Consider the following 19,784-nt stretch of genomic DNA (forward strand, 5'->3'; position numbering starts at 1 on the left):
CTATATATTGGCAACAACACTCAACGCAATACGCAACGCAAACTTAAATGGCTGCATGATCAATGTAGAGCAAGCTCAACATTCAGTTTAGCTTTACTTGTACAATTATCCATTTGTCTACAGCACTTAGGAGACAAAAACGCTTAGTCTCAGCCAATAGGAAAACTGGATTTCAGCTTGGTAGCCAGTACACCCAATCAGAGCATGACTTTCGAGGTGAAAGTCAATAGTGTTAGCATTAGCAACAAGTTTTTAGCTATGAGGGATTTATGTTATGTCAACATTACAGAATGCTGAAAGACATAGCATTTGAAAAAAATTCTAGTCGGGAAAAAATGTAGCTCTGTTTTAAAATTCCTATCACTACTTTGCTAACAATAGCATAAGGAGCGAAACAAGCTAACCTTTGGAGCAGCTCTTCAAAGACTGAAAGGTTAGTGCTTTTAAAATAAGCCTTGTATGTTGTACTCTCTGTGGGGGATTTTGTACACTTTATAGCAACTATGGTAAAAAAAAACAACTCTGCTTCTAAAGTCAGTGCTTAATTCTTGGACAAATATAAAATTAGGCATTTTAAGTAATTAAAAGTTATTGCTAGAGGTATTACTATGTTTTTTGGCCATTTATATAGGAATGTGTCTCATTAATAACAAAGTCAATTGTTTATTTGGAGGACAAGAGCCAGGTGTTTGTGATTTTTTTCTTTAAATAGTAAGTATATACTACTTACTATTTTATAGCTTACCATCTTTAATGTGATCTATAACAACTGAAAATACTAAAAAAAGAGATATCTTTAGGGCAGAAAAATGAATAAAAAAATGTAATTCAGCATTTAGTCTCATTGGATAGGAGTTCATCTCCATTGCACATCTTTGCCTGGCAATATTTGCCCACTATTTTGTGTAAAATTGCTCCAAATTTGTCAGATTGTGAGGATTTTGTATGTACAGCCCTCTCTGGGGCACCATTCACATTTTTTGAAAAGTCTGGGCTTTGACTGGGCCCTTCCAAAACTTTAATCTTCTTCTACTGAAGCCATTTTTTTGTCATCATTGTTGTTCTGAAAAGACAAATTTATCTTCAATTTATTTATAGTGTTCAGCTTTCTATCAGATGTCTTTTTGTCTCAGAGTTGACTGGTATTTGGAGCTGTTTATAATCCCCTCCACCTTGACTAAAGCTTAAGAAAAACAACCCCAAAGTTGCCATCAGCATGCTTCTCCATAGGTATGGTCTTCTTTTGGTGTTGTGCAGAGCTGTGTTGGTGCCAAACGTACCTTAAATAACCACATTTTTGCTAGATTTTTAATAATATGATTTTTTTTTATTATTATTGTTGTTGATTATCTTCATTGGGCTTCCTGGTACATTTTGATGACTTAGATAGTCTTTTGTGCCCTTGATCTGACTGCTGACTTTCAACAATGATATCCTTTCAATGGTTTCTAAGCTCTTTGCAGATCATGGCTTTTGCTATGAGATTCAACTAAATAAACCTCCAGAAAGTCCTACTAGAACAGCTGAACTTTATCTGATTTTAATCATTATTTTGCAACATTTGGATTATAAGGTCAGAATTTGGTAATAAACAACATGAAAGCATTGATCCATTGTGCCTCGATCATCAACTGAACATTATTTAAAATTCACAGCATACTTTTCGTTGCTGACCGCGTCCATCCAGTAGCCTAAACATTTGGCATAAAGTTCTGTATTTGTAGAGTACAGCTACTTCATTTTGTCTCCTCACTATCAAATGATTGCTGAAACGTTGTATGGTATTTGTTTTTTATTTTATTTGATCATTTTATCAATCTGCACAGCACCACTGTGCACAGCAGATTAAATATAATCGAGCTTGCTAAATACATTTTTCTGTTAGTTTTATCTCTGCTTTCTAATTGACCATGAAAACAAAAAATAGGGGTGAAATAAAGTAGACGTTTTCTGTTTTTACTGTTTTACTTGTGTACTCATTCTTATGTGTTTCACTTGGTTCCCAGTTTAATTCAGTTCAGATACTTTGTCCCTTGGGTGACAGTTTGAAACAAGCTAAACTGAAAACATGAAAGCAAGATAATTCATTCACTTTCATCTATTGTTTTTAAATAGAAACAATGCCCAATGACTTAAAATTGGAGTCAAAGTTAAAAGGCAAAAAGGATCCAATACTCCAAAGTTAGATTTAATAGAGTGATTGGAACATCCGCTTGAACAGCAGCAGATGTGTTCCTGTTTTATCATCTTATGAGATCATGCTTGAGCAAAGCACCCACATTTTTAAACAAACATCTACATGAAAACTTTGTGCCTTAATTATATCTTCCAGTCTGCTCTGTTGTCGTGTGTTGAAAAACAATTAACACCCTATAAAAGAATATAAAAGGACATTGTGACACGTTAAATTTAGTTTAAATGTCATTGACTGCACGGTTGACACATTACCAGTATGCTTACAGAAGTCTTAGGCCTGTTTTATAGTAGGGTGGTGTTTGATCCAATTCTCACCCCTGTGTAAGTAATCCTTATGTACACGTCTTACAAAAACTCCACCTACTTTTTAATGTTCTCTGCTTGTACAGAGGCCCTATGTGTGATGCACTAAGAGAAAGTGTTTAATGTTTTATTGATATCATAATTCGTGCTCTGCTAAAATTATTTAAAGATTAAGTACAAATGTATGACCAGACTAACTATAGCATGATGTTTAGTTACTACATAATGACCTGTGTAAAAATATCTAAATTACAAATGTGTACACTGTTATCATACACAAGGAAGATCTTATCTGCCTTTAAAACTATGAAAATTATGGTTAGAGAGTATTATTGAATTCATGTGTGATGGTGTCAAATTTCTAAATGTCTCCATTGCTAAAGTCTATTTAAGTGGCATCCATTGTTGTGTTTATATTTTGATGTCATGTTTTGTAGTTCTATGTGCAGGCATGAACATTATCTTGTAGCATCTTTTAACCTGCAAGGATGCAGTGCTGCATATTAAAGGTGCTGCAGTTCAGCATTATAGCCATGAACATTCATTACATTTACTCTGAATAGCTTAAACAGCCATGCATGACTTAATCCATCTCTGTTTTTTGCAGGTGGAGTTGTGTGAGATAAATATATGTAAAAACAAAAACTGCTACAAATGTGCAAAAAATTTGTGCTGAATTGAAACAACAGATAAATTAAAGAGCTGCATCGGTGATTTCCATTTTCTAAATGACAGAATTACAGCCTCTCATGGTTCTTTATCATCATTTTGACAGTCTGTGCCTTTTTCATAATGTCTCTATTTCACTGTAATGTCTGGAGGAAGATGCACAATCATCTTTCATTTAACCAATCTTATGTTTGACCTGTGGTTATTCCAAATATACTACAGCTGAAATGAGCCTTGAAAAGGATTAGTTCAGGACAACATGATTACAGTGATGTGAAGATGTAATTCTCTGTATAAATTAGGCAAAATTGCAGTGATGGAAAAAAAATGTCCAGTGTTATGTTTGTGGCAGTGAGAAATCTAATAATAGTCATTAATGGGATCAACAGAAGAGTCATTAATATGTAATAACTACCAGTACACAGGGTTTATTATATGCACACAATTCACCTCAAAAGAGAGACTTGTATTTGCTTGAACAAGTTAAACCGTGTACTGCAATTATTTATATATTTCTGTCTGAAGTGAGTGTGGTCATTTGGCACTAGGTGATCCACTTTGTAAAACCCTCTTGAAGGAGGTCAAGCTAATAGAATCAGTGCTGAATCTTTTCTCACGACCCACAGTATTCCACAAACATGCTTTTATGTAATCATGTTTCTCTTTTCAAAAGCGATTGTGTCTTCTTTTTCTTGTGAATGTTATCTCCTCAACTGTGACCTTCTTTAAAACAGTCATAAAAACTTCTAAACCTTTTGCATTTTGTAAGTCTGGAACAGATTAAACCTATGAAAGATCTACTTTTGAGCAAATAACAGCTGATTAGCTATCAGTTTATGACAAAGGGGGAATATTCATTTTGATTGTTATGAGCTAATATTAATAGTAAATACATACAATAGAAACAGTATTATGCATATTATCTCTATCTGCTCTGTCATTCTTATTGTTATGGATGTTTTTAAATTTGTACAATTCATAGACTGGTTGGTATTTCAATTTAGATTTGGTCTGGTAATCACAAAATGCAGTTAGTTCTTGGTAAAATTTACCCAAAAATAATTGTGTAAAAAAAAAAGAAAGAAGAAGAGAATACTAATATTTCAAGTAATAAGAGGTAAAGATAAGAGCCCAGTTGTGCATTGTCTTTTGAAATGTTGGATGCACAAGTGCAGAAATGATTTGTAACAGCCCTGCCCTCCCAAACTGCTGTTTGTTTTGGTTTTTAATGTTATTTTTTAGAAAAAAAAATGTAAAAAACAGTATTTGGATATGTTAGCAGCACAGTGGTCAGCACTATAGCCTCCAGCAAGAAAATCTTGGGTTTGAATTCACCATCTGGCCAAGGCCCTTCAGCGTGGCGTTTGCATGTTCTCCCCGTGTCTGTGTGGGTTCTCTCTGGGTACTCCAGCATCCCACACAGTCCAGAAACATGCAGTTAGTGTGATCAGGTTAATTGGTGACTCTAAACAGCCAGTAGGTGTGAATGCAAATGGTTCTCTGTCTCTCTGTGTTAGCCCTGTGACAGATGGGCTAGCCCCCCAAAAAACCCTAAAAAACCACACACAGCAAAGCAACCCTAGAGGTTATTTATGGAAAGAAGGGGGATGTTTTTCAATGGCCAATCTGAGCATGAGTTTTTTTATTTTTTACTGAATACAAAACTGAAGAAAGATCCACAAAAATCCACAAAATGTAAAGGCCTAGCAAAGGACCCCAACAAGAAGATTTCATGGGTTCCCAACGTCAGGCAGCCACTGATGGCAAAAGATTTACATCAGTGTTTAAATTTAATCTTTATTATTTTGTCCATTTACTTTTGACTCTGTGAAACTACATAGACCAAATATTTTCTGTATTTTCTTAACAGTTAAAGCAAATGGAAGCCAAAACCATCTATGAGAATGATGGAAGGGAGGCAACAAAATTTTAATATCACTTTTTTATTAGATTACCAATTGTATGACAGCCTGAGACAACATTCATGACTGTAAGTATCTCAATAAGGGATAGAAAAAAAAAATCAGTGCATCTTCTTTGTGGACATTAGCCTGTTGGCACTGCTGTGCTGTGACTGTGCACCAGATAGTCCTTTACAGGGATATTCCCTGTTGCCAACTATAATTAATTACTTTACAGTCTTTGAGGCCATAATGCTCATCAGTTATTAATTAGAAATTCATTTCACTGAATAAATAATGCTCATGATTGATGATGAAACTTGTAATTAGGTTCTCGGAGTAATGCACTAGGGAGAAAGCCTTTACACTTGAATCCAGGCTATTAAATACTGCTCATTTAAGGGACCGCAGTACCTCTTGTCATAAACCTGGGCTACTATGGCAGCATCTGGATTCAGGGAGCAGGAACATTAGTTTTAATTCACATAGGTTATGTTACACTACCTGCATCAACACCAACTCATGATCGTTCATGCTACTAAGTCCTTTTGTTGTACAATACTAAACAAATAGTTCCCAAGCATCACGTTAGAGTAACAATAACCTGCTGTCTAGTGTGAATACTATGTTAAAAAAAGTCGTGTGAGTCCTTCCATCATGTAGTCTACAGTCTTTTTAAATGACGAGAGAGAACTGTGAAAACTCAGCTCGTCTATGGCTCACTATTGATTCCACACAAAAGACCCAACCATTGTTGATAGCCTTTTTGATATATTTTCTTGCAGCCACCAACCCCTTTCTGGAAAATAAACCAGTCAATATACACCTATTAGGATTTCTTGATCTGAGCCTATAAAGCGTTTCTCCTGCTCGTTGTGTCATAATAGCACAGAGACCAAAAGCTATGACTTTTGGAGGACAAACCATCAACACTTTAATGGCCTGCAGTAATATTCAAGTTTTGGGCCAATTAACCCTGCTGACCAGCAGAACAGAGAAAGGTGCACCATGTGCCCCTCAACTACAGGAAAAAAAAAAGGGAAAGAAAACAGCTGATGGTGTAGCCTCATCAAGCAAAAATACTGTAATTGGTGCTATTCACCTGTCATCGGGGTGGGAGTGAGAAATGGTAACCTACCCTTCTCCCCCCTTTTGTTAACCAGTATCTGCTCTATTAGCAGTTTATAATGGAGATCAAGAAGTAGTCAGTGGAGAATGAAGACAACTGTCTGCACCCATTCCTAATTGGCTTTATGTTCTGTTTCTGATAAATAACTCACACCGACTATAGAGTCCCGTGGATTTTGTTGCCCTAATAGGGCTCGGTAACTGGATTTACTAACAGATAGTGGGTCAAAAAGGACATAGAGAGCAAAAATGTTAATTAATATCAATAATGGCCAATTATTATTTTGACAGAAGGATCCAAGCTAGCTGTGTGCTCTAATGACTCTGAGCTAACTTGAAGGGAAACACTGGTGAATTAGCATAACTGTGTATGCACACTCCATGGAGGTGCCCAGCAAACATCTGTTATGTTAGAAATTCAAATAGAATTCCTATTAGTAACCCTGGCTGTGGTTGCATAATCAGTCATTCTTCTCTGGCCATTTTGGAGGCGCTAACAATGCCCCTGTGACTGGTGGAACTCCTCCCTCTGGGCTTTCCAATCAAATTTGGCCCCATGTGGACCAGGTCCTAACAACAGACGAGGCAGCGTGGACTTGTGCGGGGAGCTTTGTGCTCTGACAGGAGCTCAATCCACCCATGACACATGACCCAAGAAAGGAAAACTGTTATTTATTGGAATATAGCAGATTCAAGTTAAGGAATTAATGTTAGCTTTTTGACCTCCTGGGATATATCTGCATATTTTCCTATACACTGTGTTTTTACTCACACACATATTATATTTGCATGAATTTTACTGTTAGAAGGATGAATTCTGCTTTAATATTGAATAAACAGGCAGTAAGTTGCTAAGGTGGAATTTATTAAATGATACTGAGAGCAGCTTCTCTGGGATATTGAAAATTTAATATATTCTGCTAAGCAATTGATTTTCTATCTGAAGCAAATAATTAATTCCCATAAGGAGGAGTATGTTATCTCTATCTTATGGGAATTAAACTGCATATTACTGTAATATATGGATGTTAGCAGGAATTTTGTGCTTATAGTTTAAGCCTGTCTTTGTTTTCAATAGCAGCTGTTATGAGAATTATGGAATCAAAACCAATAAAGATCAAAGATCGAAGCTTAATATTGGAATTAAATGACAACCAGCAAAGAAGAAATACAGTAATCGTATGGATTTTATTGTTTTCTCTTGTAAGTCTGCTACAGTGAAAATAAATAACAATCTGTTAAAATCATTTTCAATGTACTGCTTTACAATGAAATCACTTTCTGTGTTATTTATTTATTTTTACTTATATTTTTACGCATTTGTTATGCATGGAATTTTAAAATTTTGTGGAAACTCCCATAAACTTCAGTTTAAAAAATAGATAATGTACTGGAAGAAAATTATGTATAATGCTATGTTATACTCTAGTTGAAAGAGTGGACAATTCAGTACAACATTTATCACTTTAATATGTCAGTTATTCAGTTACCTTCTTCTTCAACCAATCCATATTCAAAAACCAAAAGCACCATGATTAGTTCAATCTATTGATTTTAGTATACCTATTGTACTTCTTAGTTTGAAATAGCTTTTCATTCATATGCTCCTGTTGTGTTGGACATTCACTATGAGCCTGCATTATCCTACGCTCTATCTTTGTCACCCATTGTGGTTGCTGGATGTGTAAGGGAAAAGGTTGTAATTACTTACACTTAAGGGTGTAAATTCTTTATATGTCAGGGACATTTTTATCCAACCTTAAATTACCAGCCTCCTTGACAAGATTTGGAACCCTGTTTTGTGCCAGGGTTAATGTCACTGCATTAATGTTTAAAGTAATATTACCCGTCGCTAACTGCGAAATAGTGTGACTGCTGTCATCATCTACAACTCGGTGTGACCTTCTCCTGTATAATCTGAGCATGTAATTCCCTCCAGTGTAATGTCATGTTTGATCAGAGGAGGTACCAGTGTCCTGATCTGAGCAGCACACAGCAGGAGGTGTGGAGAGTCAAATGGACAACCAGAGGTTCCCCTTAAGGGCAAAACTGATGTTGTCTGCATATTCTCCCTTCACTGCGGTGGCCTTTGTGGGGTGAGTTCATAGATCTAAAAATAACTGTGATCAGTTATTGCTTGTGTGCTACATGAAAGTGCATAATCTGAGTTTTTAAAAAAATTTTTTTTATTTGAGTAGTTACTTGAAATTACTCCAAAGAGGAGGTTTACATATTTTTTGTTTAAATTTCTGAACATTTAAGTTCAATGATTTTTTTATTTGCTTAGCTGTAGTTTTTTTTTCATATTTGAATTAATATCTGACTCCTAAATGAATGTCTGTTTGTTGCTAAAAACAACATATGTTTGGTGCACAGTGCTGCATCCAACAGATTTGGGTACAGTATACATGACTGGGTGACTCCATGGTTGTATATATGAAATAGCTTCAGCTTTACGCTCCTCTCCATTCCACGGCCTCGGGTGTATAAATTTACTTGATGGTTTTCGTTTCTCTTTCTTAATTCATTGCAGTCGGATTCCTCTTTGATGCAGTTCTGTTGTCCCCCAAACAATTGAAGTGGAGACAATGGAGGCATAATGATAGATCCGTGTACCCACCATCTGTAAGAGCAGCTGCTCCCTTGCATCTGTACAATATGCTGGAGCGGGGAGCCTCAGTAATCTGCATAATAAGGAGAGGGCTTATCTCAGTCTAGTTAATAATCACAAGCAATCGATGCACTTCATTCCCTCACTCTTGACTGATGAAAAAAAGCTGCAAAGTTTTGGTATGTTTGCTGTATCCTCAAGATAGGCAGGGGTCACGGAGTAATGCCAAGCTGTTGATTTTGCCCGCAGCTAGAGATTTAGTCTGCACTCACTTTCATCTTTTCATGAATACCATAATTACAGCAGGACATTCTGAGTTATCATACTGCGTCTTCCCTCCTCAGTCCCTTATAGGGTTTGTAGCATTTGTAGCAATGCTGGAGCCCACATCAGATTTGGGTGTATGATTGTAAGTCTGCGATAAACACATAGCTTGTGAAGTGTTGATAAGAGTCATTCTGCAACAGCAGTACTCTTAAAGCAGAAGATTGTCCTTGTAAAACACTAAAAATTCATTTGGAAATTTCACCTGTCTGAAATGGCTTCTTAGATATTACTACCTCCGTGCATGTTGCCACAGACACAACTACAGCAAGTGATATTCCACAGGGCATAAAATCTCAGCTCAAGGATATGTTCGTATCTTTGAATTCAGAACACAGGTATCTGCCTACAGACAAACAACCTTTGTATACTGAATCTCCTCTATTTCCACCTTTTCTTACTTATCAACTCTGTGCAGATCAGCACAAATATGGCTGTGAATTCTTAAATTTTATTGGAATAAGTGCTTCAAAAACAGCACTATATAAACTATAGGAAATAAAAACAATTCTTATAGTTCCTATTATTCAGCTGGAGGATTTGAAAGTCAATTTTGGCTTGTTGACACTCAAAGAGTGTACAATCTATCCATTGAACAGGCTTTTTCCCATATATGACATTGGAAAAGTCTCCATGAAATTTAATAAATACCCCCTATTCATTACTCTTGGTAATGGCTCCTAAGCAGGCACCAAATTGATTGGCCAGAAAATATGCAATAGTATCGATCAACAAAGTCTCCCCTTGGTATTCTCTTTTTAAATATGCTCAAATGTGCTCATTAAATTAAGTCTTTTTAATACTCTGCAGTGTGAATAAAATTGAATATACAAAATATGAATATGCTTTAAATCCTTCATGGTTGTTTAAAATAATAGTGGAAAAGGTGGCGATTGAGAGAGGAAAACTACATACAAACGGACATAAAAAATAAGGAAAAAACATATTGTTTTAAGTTTGTAGGCAAACGTGTTACCAGAGCACCTTCACTGTGCCATAGCATTGATGCTACAAGTCGTTTGATCTCTGCTTGTGGGAAGAAACATGATTAGTCCAACTGTTATTCCCTTATGTGGTGAGGTGCAATGCCTAACACGCTGGTCCTCTATAGGTGATCAGTTGGACGGAGATCATAACAGCCCTAAAATTTTATTCTCATTGTTCTTAAATCATTTGGTAACCCCCTATGTCCTGTGTATAGGAGCATTGTCATCTTGGATGATACCACTCCAATCAAGATAGAAATCATTCATCCCAGGATAAAGACGATCCATGAAAACAACTTTCTATTGATTTGCAGTGCCTCTTTTCTCAACAAGGGAGGGTGAGTGTCATTCCAGCAAAATGCTCCCCATTGCATTTCAAATTGTTAAGAGTATATATAAGATGCATAAAAAAATTGCCTCCTCCCATGGTTCCTCGATCCTCCTAATTAAGCATGCATGATGTTTCTCTCCCAGCTGCTAGACTGCTGAAATGCACTAGGCAGGTGTATTAAGCCCCCCCAGTGAGGCTTGAGAATGAAACTGGTATATGTAGAAGTGCAGGTGTGACATGTTAGGAGGAGTCCAGGTGCTTATTGAGTTATCAGAGGCAGCCGCTGCACGTTTGATTTATCATCTGGGGCTTGGCAATGCCATGTCTGAGCTTCAATAAATCAGATAACGAAATAAAATGTTCTGAAAATTACCTTCCGGGGTGCCGCAATCGTGATAACTTACATCTAGCATAGAGTTGGATATAGTGTAGCACCTACTGACAGTGCTTATTGAACCTGTATATTGACTCCATACACTAAATCATGAATGGAAAGGTTTTAGCCAGACTGAAGATTCACCTTGAATTCACCCTTTAAGTGTTAGGATTTGTCACTGATTTGTGGTTTCTTTTTTGTTTGTCACAGCAAAGCTACACTGGGATACAGGTGTCATTAAAAATACATTAAGACGATTAGATTATGTTTGAACATCTCGTAAACTTGCCCTCAGGACCTCGTAATACAATGTTTACTCTTTGACATGAATGCCATGCTTACCTCTGCATTCTTGAAAGCCTTAAACTCAGAATGAGCCAGCCAGTCTCCATGAGCACATAAAAGGTACCCAGATTTATGGGGAGGTTTTTATCCTAGACTCAGGCACCATCTGATAAACCACCACTCTTTGCTTGAGGCTAAATAATACTCTTTGAGGTCCTGATTTACAATGCTGTGAAGGATCCATTTGTGGTTCAGCTCTGAGGCATGCAACTCTTTGATTGGTCATCCGTAAGCTCAAAATTTGGCCTCAGATCTGCAGCTCACGAGCTTGAGGATTCCTAAATGGACAAATGCATAAATGATGGTAGGTTTTTATTCCGAGTTAATAGATGAAGAGAAATGAACTTTCCAGAGATGTAAAAGGCTCTTAGATTTAACAAAATCCTCCTCAACTCCCTCTGATTGAGGCTAAGACTGTGGCAGCATGCAACCAATCTATTCGGAGCTTTTTAAAAGCAAACTCATTGGGGTATTGGTCTACTACATAGACTCCTAAGAGATCTGATTAAAGGGAAATCCCTCAATGTTTTACCCTCACCTTCTCCATAATAAATCAGTTGCACATTGCAAATGCCTAAATTCATCTTACTGTGCCTGGCTTGACATTAGGAAGAAAGTCTCCAGTATCAGTGCTCAAAAATACTAATCGTAATTTAGCCCACATTTTTCCATAACTCGAATTGTAGATTTTACGTTGACAAAAAAAAGGCACTTTATGTTGAGCCATTGTGACCTTCGAGACCTTAACAGGTACTGATACTTTGATACTTGACATCATCTGCAGAGTAAAAAAACATTTCCTCAACATTTTTTTCATTAGATAGTAATCAACATGCAAACATTGCCACACAACACATAGAAGAACAGACACAAAATTGTGTGTTGACAAGTGCTTGTGCATTACAGACTTCTGTAGTTTAGAAACTGTGAATTAATTCAGAGTGAATTAATTTAATTTGAAAAATCTATAATAATAATATCACAAATCATTTAAATAATTACATTTACTTAAAAAGAAGACACAATATTAGGTAACAACTTTTGCTTTTACATTTTAATTAAATAAACAGTTTAACTGCAAATGAAGTTTTGTCTAAACAAATTTCACAAAGGCCCAACCTGTTACTGTTCTCTTAGCCTAAACAGGCCCTAACATTAAAACATTTTACTCACCAAGATATTTTGTAATTAAATGTGTCTAAACCCTCCCATATCTGCCTTAGTGACCTGCAGCTGTTACACGTCACCAAAAGCAGCAGCAACCTTGACTCGTTTTACAAAAATGAAAATGCTGTCACTGTAGTTTGAACAAATCAAATTTAACTCATGTTTTTTTTTCTTTATTTGATGCTTAGGGGGTTGTGAGAGGGTCATGACATTGTTTGGTGATATTTTGACACATTAATTGGACTAAGGGCTTTTCGTCACAGCTGTTGGGAAATTAAGAGGAGATTGAAAGCCCCTGATGTCTTGTAATTACTGTTTCATGTTGTGTAGCCGCACTTACCAGAAGCCGTGCTTTCTGATGAATGGGCAGTAAAAGCAACAATAGAGGGTCTATAATGCAAAGGATTTGATCTGGAAATGAGCGCTTTTTGTATCAAAAATTAAGGTCAAGAAAAAAGAAGAAATTCAGTTTGTGTCACGTACAAATTAATGCAAAGTTATATTTTTATGCTCCGAATAAGCAGTGGTAATGTCAGTAAAATTACGTGGTTAAATCTGACATGACCACAATCAAGTATTAGCACAATTAATTACACAATTTTGGCAGTGTAATCGCATGCTTGGCAAAGGAAATGTTCTGCCCAGTGTGTTTCAGGCCATGCTCCACAGAGGAGGAGCGGCATTCAAAACAAACCACTGTCCCTGATATCAGCTGGTTAATCCTCTCCTTTTAGTGGCTTTATTGGTTCATTCAAGAGAGTCTGTTGACATTCCCTCTGCCCTGTTAAGAGGCGACTGCATCTCAAGTGAAATCTGGAGTGTTCTTTACACAGGCGGGGAGCCCCATGTGGCTCCTGCCTCCCAGTGGGCCCGTGATTTTCCTGCTTTAAGTGTCTACTGTCAACACTAATTTGTCCCACTCCTCCTCCGCCCCCCTCTAGAGAGGGACGCTCTCCTAAAGTTTTAATAAAAGATCAGCTATAACTCCCTGTTTTCTGGGCGTGAGACAAGAGCTTTAAAAGCCACAGAGGCAATAAGATGCCAGGTAATGATTACAAGGCTTGAACAGAAGCAGTTACCAATACCACATACTGTTTTACACAGCACACTGCAAGTGTGTGGTACAGCTTAAGGCTGTCTCCTTTACAGGGTTCATCTACAAATCAGTGATGGAGGCTCAGCCTTATATTATTGGACTTGTAGTTTTTTTTGTTTGTTTGTTTTTAAGGACTACACTGTAATTAAATGACATTGATAAAAAACTTAAACATGGTTTAAAATGCTTAGCGTTGGGTGTGTAGTGGGATGTCTTCCAAACAAAAAATCTCAGTGGCATGCCACTTAAATAATTTTTTCACTTACAATGATCTCAGAAACCAATTCTCCTGTGATGTTTATGTAAGAACTTTGTTTAAAAAATTTTTCCCTTCATTTACTCTGCGTGACTGCACATGTTTCTCAACACTGTTTACGGCCTAATACAGACTGAAAATGTGTTGTAGCCCAGTAAATCCCTTTGTGCGTTTTCATTTATCCATTTTTCCTCAGGATTAATAAGAGCAACATGATTGCAAATAATAGTTTCTGACATGTTTTTCTTGAATACCATTTCAGGGCCTGATAAAATAAATTGCTCCATTTCATTTATCTGTCTTTGAAGTCTAAAGGAAAATCAATGAAAGAAGTAATTTCTCTCCTGCCATTTAACCAAATTCCCATCTACCTGAATGATAGGTCCCAGGGAAAGCAGTCAGGAGACTTTCTTTTCAATTATCCCTGACTTGTTTACTGAGTGTTTTGTTCCCTGGCCTAGATGTGAACATACAAATCTCATATGGGTTTTGCTGTTATTGAGGAAGCTTAATACAATTCCACTTCGAAGGTAGGCAAGAACCATGTAGGAAATTGTTCAATATCTCAGTCGAAGCCCAATTTTCACCGCATTGTTTTGTCGCACAGTGTATTGTAGTGTTATGGTAATGTAATATGCATAATTCATACACCTAGGGCCCCCCTCCTCATTTTTGATTCTGCTGTCCTGCCTGTTCATCTGAAGCTGAATTAATGCTACATTGTCCATTAGGTGGCCATAACACAGGGCAATACTGTCACACGCTGTGGTTAAACTGAAATTCCCTTGAGGCGAACGGTATTTGTTATTTATTTCATTTTTATATACAGTCCACACAGGAATTGTTTTGCAAAACACAGCTTTTCTCATTTTGGGTCAAGACTGATACGTTTTATTCCTGGGTTGAGACAATAATTCTGCGTAGTAATTGAAAATGTTTTTCTTAGCATCCCGAGTCCCGAGAATTTTGCTTTTCTGTGTGTTATCTTTTAGCTTCTACTATTCTCAGGTGAATCAGTGGCTGTGAGAGCACAAAGAGAAAGTGTTAGATGTGGCTTGTTATCCTCTCCAGGGTTCACTTAGAGAGCCCCAGACTACTGCAGTTTTGACCTTCATAAGGCACTGTCTCCCTGCTGGGAACACACACACATACACCAAGCACATCCACTCCACAGCCGGCACTCATTGGGTCATGATGGGGCTAAGCAGCCCCATTAAAGCATGCTCATCTAGGCTGGGATCACGTGCACAAAGCGTAGAGATGGACTCTGGCCAAGAGGTCTTGGTCCTATAGTAGATAGTTCCACAGCACAAGTGTGCCACACGTAAAGTTGCAGGAAGAAGTTGCATAGCCATAAGAAACTGCAAATTAATATTATTTTTTCTATTCTGTATCTGTGTCAACTTTTCCTCAGGATACCACTCTTGTGATGTTTCAAGCTGTGCTCAGAGTATTATAAATCCATTTTTTGGACATGCTGTGGTCAGTTTAATGATCATTATGTGGCTCAGATGGAAAAACAAGGGAATAAGGTGAATCAATGATCGATTTTACTGCGTGACTTGATTCATGGCTACGGCTGTGATAAATGGCCATTGTATCGAGCTTGAGGGTAACTGTTTTGAGATAATATTTGTATGTCGTGAAAGAGACCTCATACGATAATACTTTTGGCTTTGCTTTCAGTGTTTCATTAATTGATTAGTCTCAACGGCTCATAGCATCCTATGATGCACTCTCCTGCTCAGGAGAAGATACTATGTTAGCTAATAACTGTAGATTATGCAGCAGTACTGTATAAAGGTAGCTATAAATCATTTTAGATATTTATTATGGAACTGTTGCTGCAGATGTGATGTGCCCACCAAAATCTTTCCACATCCAAGCTTTAAATCCCCAAACTCCATATCACCCCGTGTTTTTCCCCCGTTTTATTTAATTAGTCAAATGAGATACAGAATTGCCTTCCTCACTGTGGTAGCTGTGTAGCTTCTGTGCTAGCTCTGTAAAAACACGGGCATGTACAATATCAAGCAGGGGATCTGTCTTTGATTCTGGCTGATGGGAGGGCGAGCTTCACCTAAAGGTACTGAAGCAAAGAAATAATGGTATACTACACTGCTTGTGAAGAGCAATAGGAGAACGAAGGGGGGTTCACATTAAAAGTGTCTCTCTAGGTAGCTGACATGACGCGACTAGTCAGACGTAAATAATGACAGACGGAAACTATCATGAGGTCTGTGAAGCATCCGCGTGCTGCCATCATTTTCTGTCTAACCTTGCATTGCCAGCAGCTCACCAGCTCTGGAAATCATTTAAAAGGCAGACTAACGATGCTGCCAGACCTAACACCAGTCACAAGGATTTGCATCAGTTCAGATCAGCTAAATAGATTTCTAGTTTAGCCATAGGTGATTTTTTTTTCTTACCACCTAGTGACTTTTGCGTTGATTTACCATCATATAATTTACAATAATTCATGTAAAGTGTGGTTTTTAGGTCTTATAATTTTAAAGGGTTTTAAAAGAAAGATTCGGCTAGTGTGGCTTTTACTGTTACACGAATGTTTACCAAACTACTGCTGATGAGGAAAATTGGATTCATTTTTCTTTTTAAGTGGATATGTCACTTTTCTAGTGAGGCTAAAATGATGATGCAAGGGGACTAAAAGTTAATATCAATTCACTGAATGACGTGGTGCTTCCATGGGCTGGCTTTTTAATTATATTTAGCTCATATGACATGCAGTACCTGTAAATCAAATTTACATCTGATAACATGAAGGTTCAATTGAGAAAGATGACCTAATTCTAAAATGTTTATTTTTCTGCTGCATTGGAAGAGACAAGGCGAGTGAAAGGCTTTTCTGTGGAAAATAGCTTTCCTATGCTGCTCTCTGTCTGTAATACCTTTATAGTGTTTTTATATTCCTGATTAGGTCATCTATTTGTAGCTTCAGCCAGTAAGCACATGACCATATTTCATGCAAAGAGTATGTGTGAGATATGTTGCATTTAAATGATATAAAAATAATTTGAATATCAGTGTACACTCTCATTTATTGTTCCAGTTAACTGGTTCCTTACTGTGGGACAATAACAATGCAAAACAGGAGACCATTCTGCTATATAATTAAAATCATCTTTGGGGACATGTTTTTGCTCTGCAGATTTGAAACTTAAAAATTGGCACAGTGTTGTATTTGCATAATACACAATGAGTCCCACTCAACAAATTTATTAGTCTAGATCCTCAAAAAGCCATGGCAAAGCAACTTTCATTCTATAATTGGCATCTTGTGGTTTGCTTTCCTGAGGAGAAAGTGAATTGTATATGCTTTTATAATAAATAGCATATTTAAGCACCCAGGAAATCACTGCAAGACATCCATCCTACACGGTTTCATTTATTCTAGTGTGTTTAATTAAAGCTGGGAAACTATAAGCAATGTGTCTGAACGGTGTCTAATGTCTAAGACTGGTTATTAGATATTAAATTGATGCATAATTCAGGCAATTAAGAAAGTAATCACACAAAGTAATGTAATGGAAGTTAATTATTACTGCATAAGCAAACAGTTCATCAATGCTAGTTAACGCTGCGACTGCATCCCTAATATGCTCACCAAGCACGGAAATTCCTCTCCCTCAATGTTTTGATGTGCTGATTAAACATTGTGGAGGCAGATTATTTAAGACAGGAAGTGGGTCTCTCACCTCTGCTTTTGTGGCAGGATTTATTGTGCTATCTATCTATCTATCTATCTATCTATCTATCTATCTATCTATCTATCTATCTATCTATCTATCTATCTATCTATCTATCTATCTATCTATCTATCTATCTATCTATCTATGCTGCATGCATGTTGCCTTATGTGTGTACAGGACAGCTCAGTGACAACACAGCCCTTTCCTCTGTGGGTTCAAAGATCCAAAATCGCGTAAAACTAACAATTGGCCAGCCAGACGTGCTCGCTTTCTCTCTCTCTCTTTTGAAGACATCCGATAAAACAAGACCTTCCAGCCTCGGGTTGTTTTCCTGAGTAAACATGCGTGTCACTGTTGACCTTTCCCGGGGTCAGGCTGCTTTTATATTGGCTGACATGTTTCCAACTTAATAGAACTGTTTAGCGCAGATCCCTTGGGCCCCTATATTTATTAAGCTGCAATGAGTTGCATCTGTCTGGTTGAATCAAGAGGACCAATCAACCGAGGTCAGACACATAGTAACAGAGAAATACAGACACGTAGCTACACACTGATGCATGCTTTTTATGGACACACACACACACACACACACACACATGCACGCACGCATGCATACACATGCAAACGTGTAGACATATGCACGTTCGCATGTGTGCATGTGGACAGTTATTAGCAGCTTTTTTCATGCACTTACGCAATTATTGTGTTAACTTTAATCTCCTTTTATTTTTTTATTACTTTATGTGTAGCACTGTGTATATGTAGTAGTATATCATGAGGGATTGCAGCATGGGGTCCATTGTAACTCTCTTTTGTCTTGTTTTGTAAGCAGTTTCTGAGGTGTATTGATTTATCTTTGTTCAGCCATTGTACAACATCCCATAATGCCGGTCATTTTCTTAGACTGATTTTAAACCCCTGTCTGGTAATCAGGGATAATTGTCAATTATCACAAGGAACCATCAGATCAATTACTGCGAAATCAATGCAGCCACTTGGCTTGTACTGCCTCTTGTCTTCCAGCAGAACTACCACCTGGAATCGTAAAGAAGCCTGTAAATCTAAACATGCATATAAAACATCTAAAAAAGTTTCTAGTATTGTTTTGTGATGCTGGAGCATCAGTGGCAGGTAGTGTTTTACAGTCATGTCTCTGAAATGGGGAGGCACCAGATGCACTTCTCGCTGCTGTTGTTTTATAGCACCTAATGGAGACAAAACTATTGTTACCTCTTAAACTGAAGGCTGTGTATTATATCTTTTCCTTTTTATGAGCAAGCCTGAGAGAGCCTCTATCGCTGGTGGATGAGATGACTTTTGTGATGAAAGTTAATGTTGGGGAGTCCTGATGTCCTTATTTTCCTCTCAGAGGCAAGATTCCACTTTCACCTCATGAAGGAAAGACGCTATCCACTGAATGGCTTCCTCCGTGTAGGGAAACAAATGTGCTGCCGTAATGGAATAGCCCGGTCAGCAGCCTAATGTATTATCTCCTCCTCAACATATTTATTTACACTCAACTACTCCACAAATTGTCTTGTCATCTTAATGGGTGAGGATTAATCTGTTGCCATGCTGGCTTAGGTGAATGAAAGAGATTGACTTTTTTCAAACTTTGTGCGCTTATAGGGCAAGTTAACACTTTAATGGCCAGGCTTTGACATGCTATACAGTGTGTTTAGTTCCCTTTTGTTGTTTCTGTTTGATCCACACACAAGCATCCCTCATACACTTCATAGTAAATAGCCTGGCGTATGTTAAACTACAATTAGCACATAATAACAAATGGAAGACTTGCAGTATATAGACTTAATGCTTTTTTCATTGTAACCATAAAGTGTGTTGTTCAAGGACAAACCTTATGATTCACCAGTGAGGAAGGACAGGCTTTATAAAGACAAATGGTAAGGTCATCATTAAATCTATTGCAGTATCTGTAAGGTTTATTACAGAGCATATTGTGTCTACATATTAGATATTGAATCCTTGTTTAAGACGGGGGCCCAAATCATGCTGTCCATTTCGATACATGTCAATTGTACAATAATCATTTTCAGTGAATTTAACAGAGATTGTCATTTACCAAGTGTCCAAACTGCTCATATTTCATCCCCACCTGAAAGAGGCTGCCATTGAGTATAATCACATACACACCTACTGCATCAGACCAAGAGAAAACAGAGTGTGCACTTTGTGCACAGCTATTTATATCAATAAGTCCCGTGCTGAGAGGCACAAAATGAGCGTTTAAGCTCCAGGGCCCAGAGAGCTCAGTAGCAGGTGGGCAGGCTGCTTTGAGGTGCCTGGGCGGAGGGGGTATTCACTCCTTTACAGGTGTTGCCCATCTCTCTGTGAGTGCACGGTTCTGGGAAGGTTTAGGTTTGG

General features: G+C 37.5%; 1 long non-coding RNA gene across 1 annotated transcript in view; it reads left to right on the forward strand.

The window, feature by feature from the left end:
• Positions 1–219: 219 nt before the first annotated feature.
• LOC148098270 (uncharacterized) overlaps positions 220–19,784 on the forward strand; it is a 54,440-nt gene continuing 34,875 nt past the window's right edge. The window contains exons 1-2 of the long non-coding RNA XR_015716625.1: positions 220–433; positions 10,334–10,456. This is a non-coding gene — a long non-coding RNA (uncharacterized LOC148098270). The remainder of the gene's footprint in view (positions 434–10,333; positions 10,457–19,784) is intronic.

Source organism: Neolamprologus brichardi, chromosome 16 (assembly GCF_056152115.1).
Source record: "Neolamprologus brichardi isolate AB-2024 chromosome 16, ASM5615211v1, whole genome shotgun sequence".
Lineage (NCBI taxonomy): Eukaryota > Metazoa > Chordata > Actinopteri > Cichliformes > Cichlidae > Neolamprologus > Neolamprologus brichardi.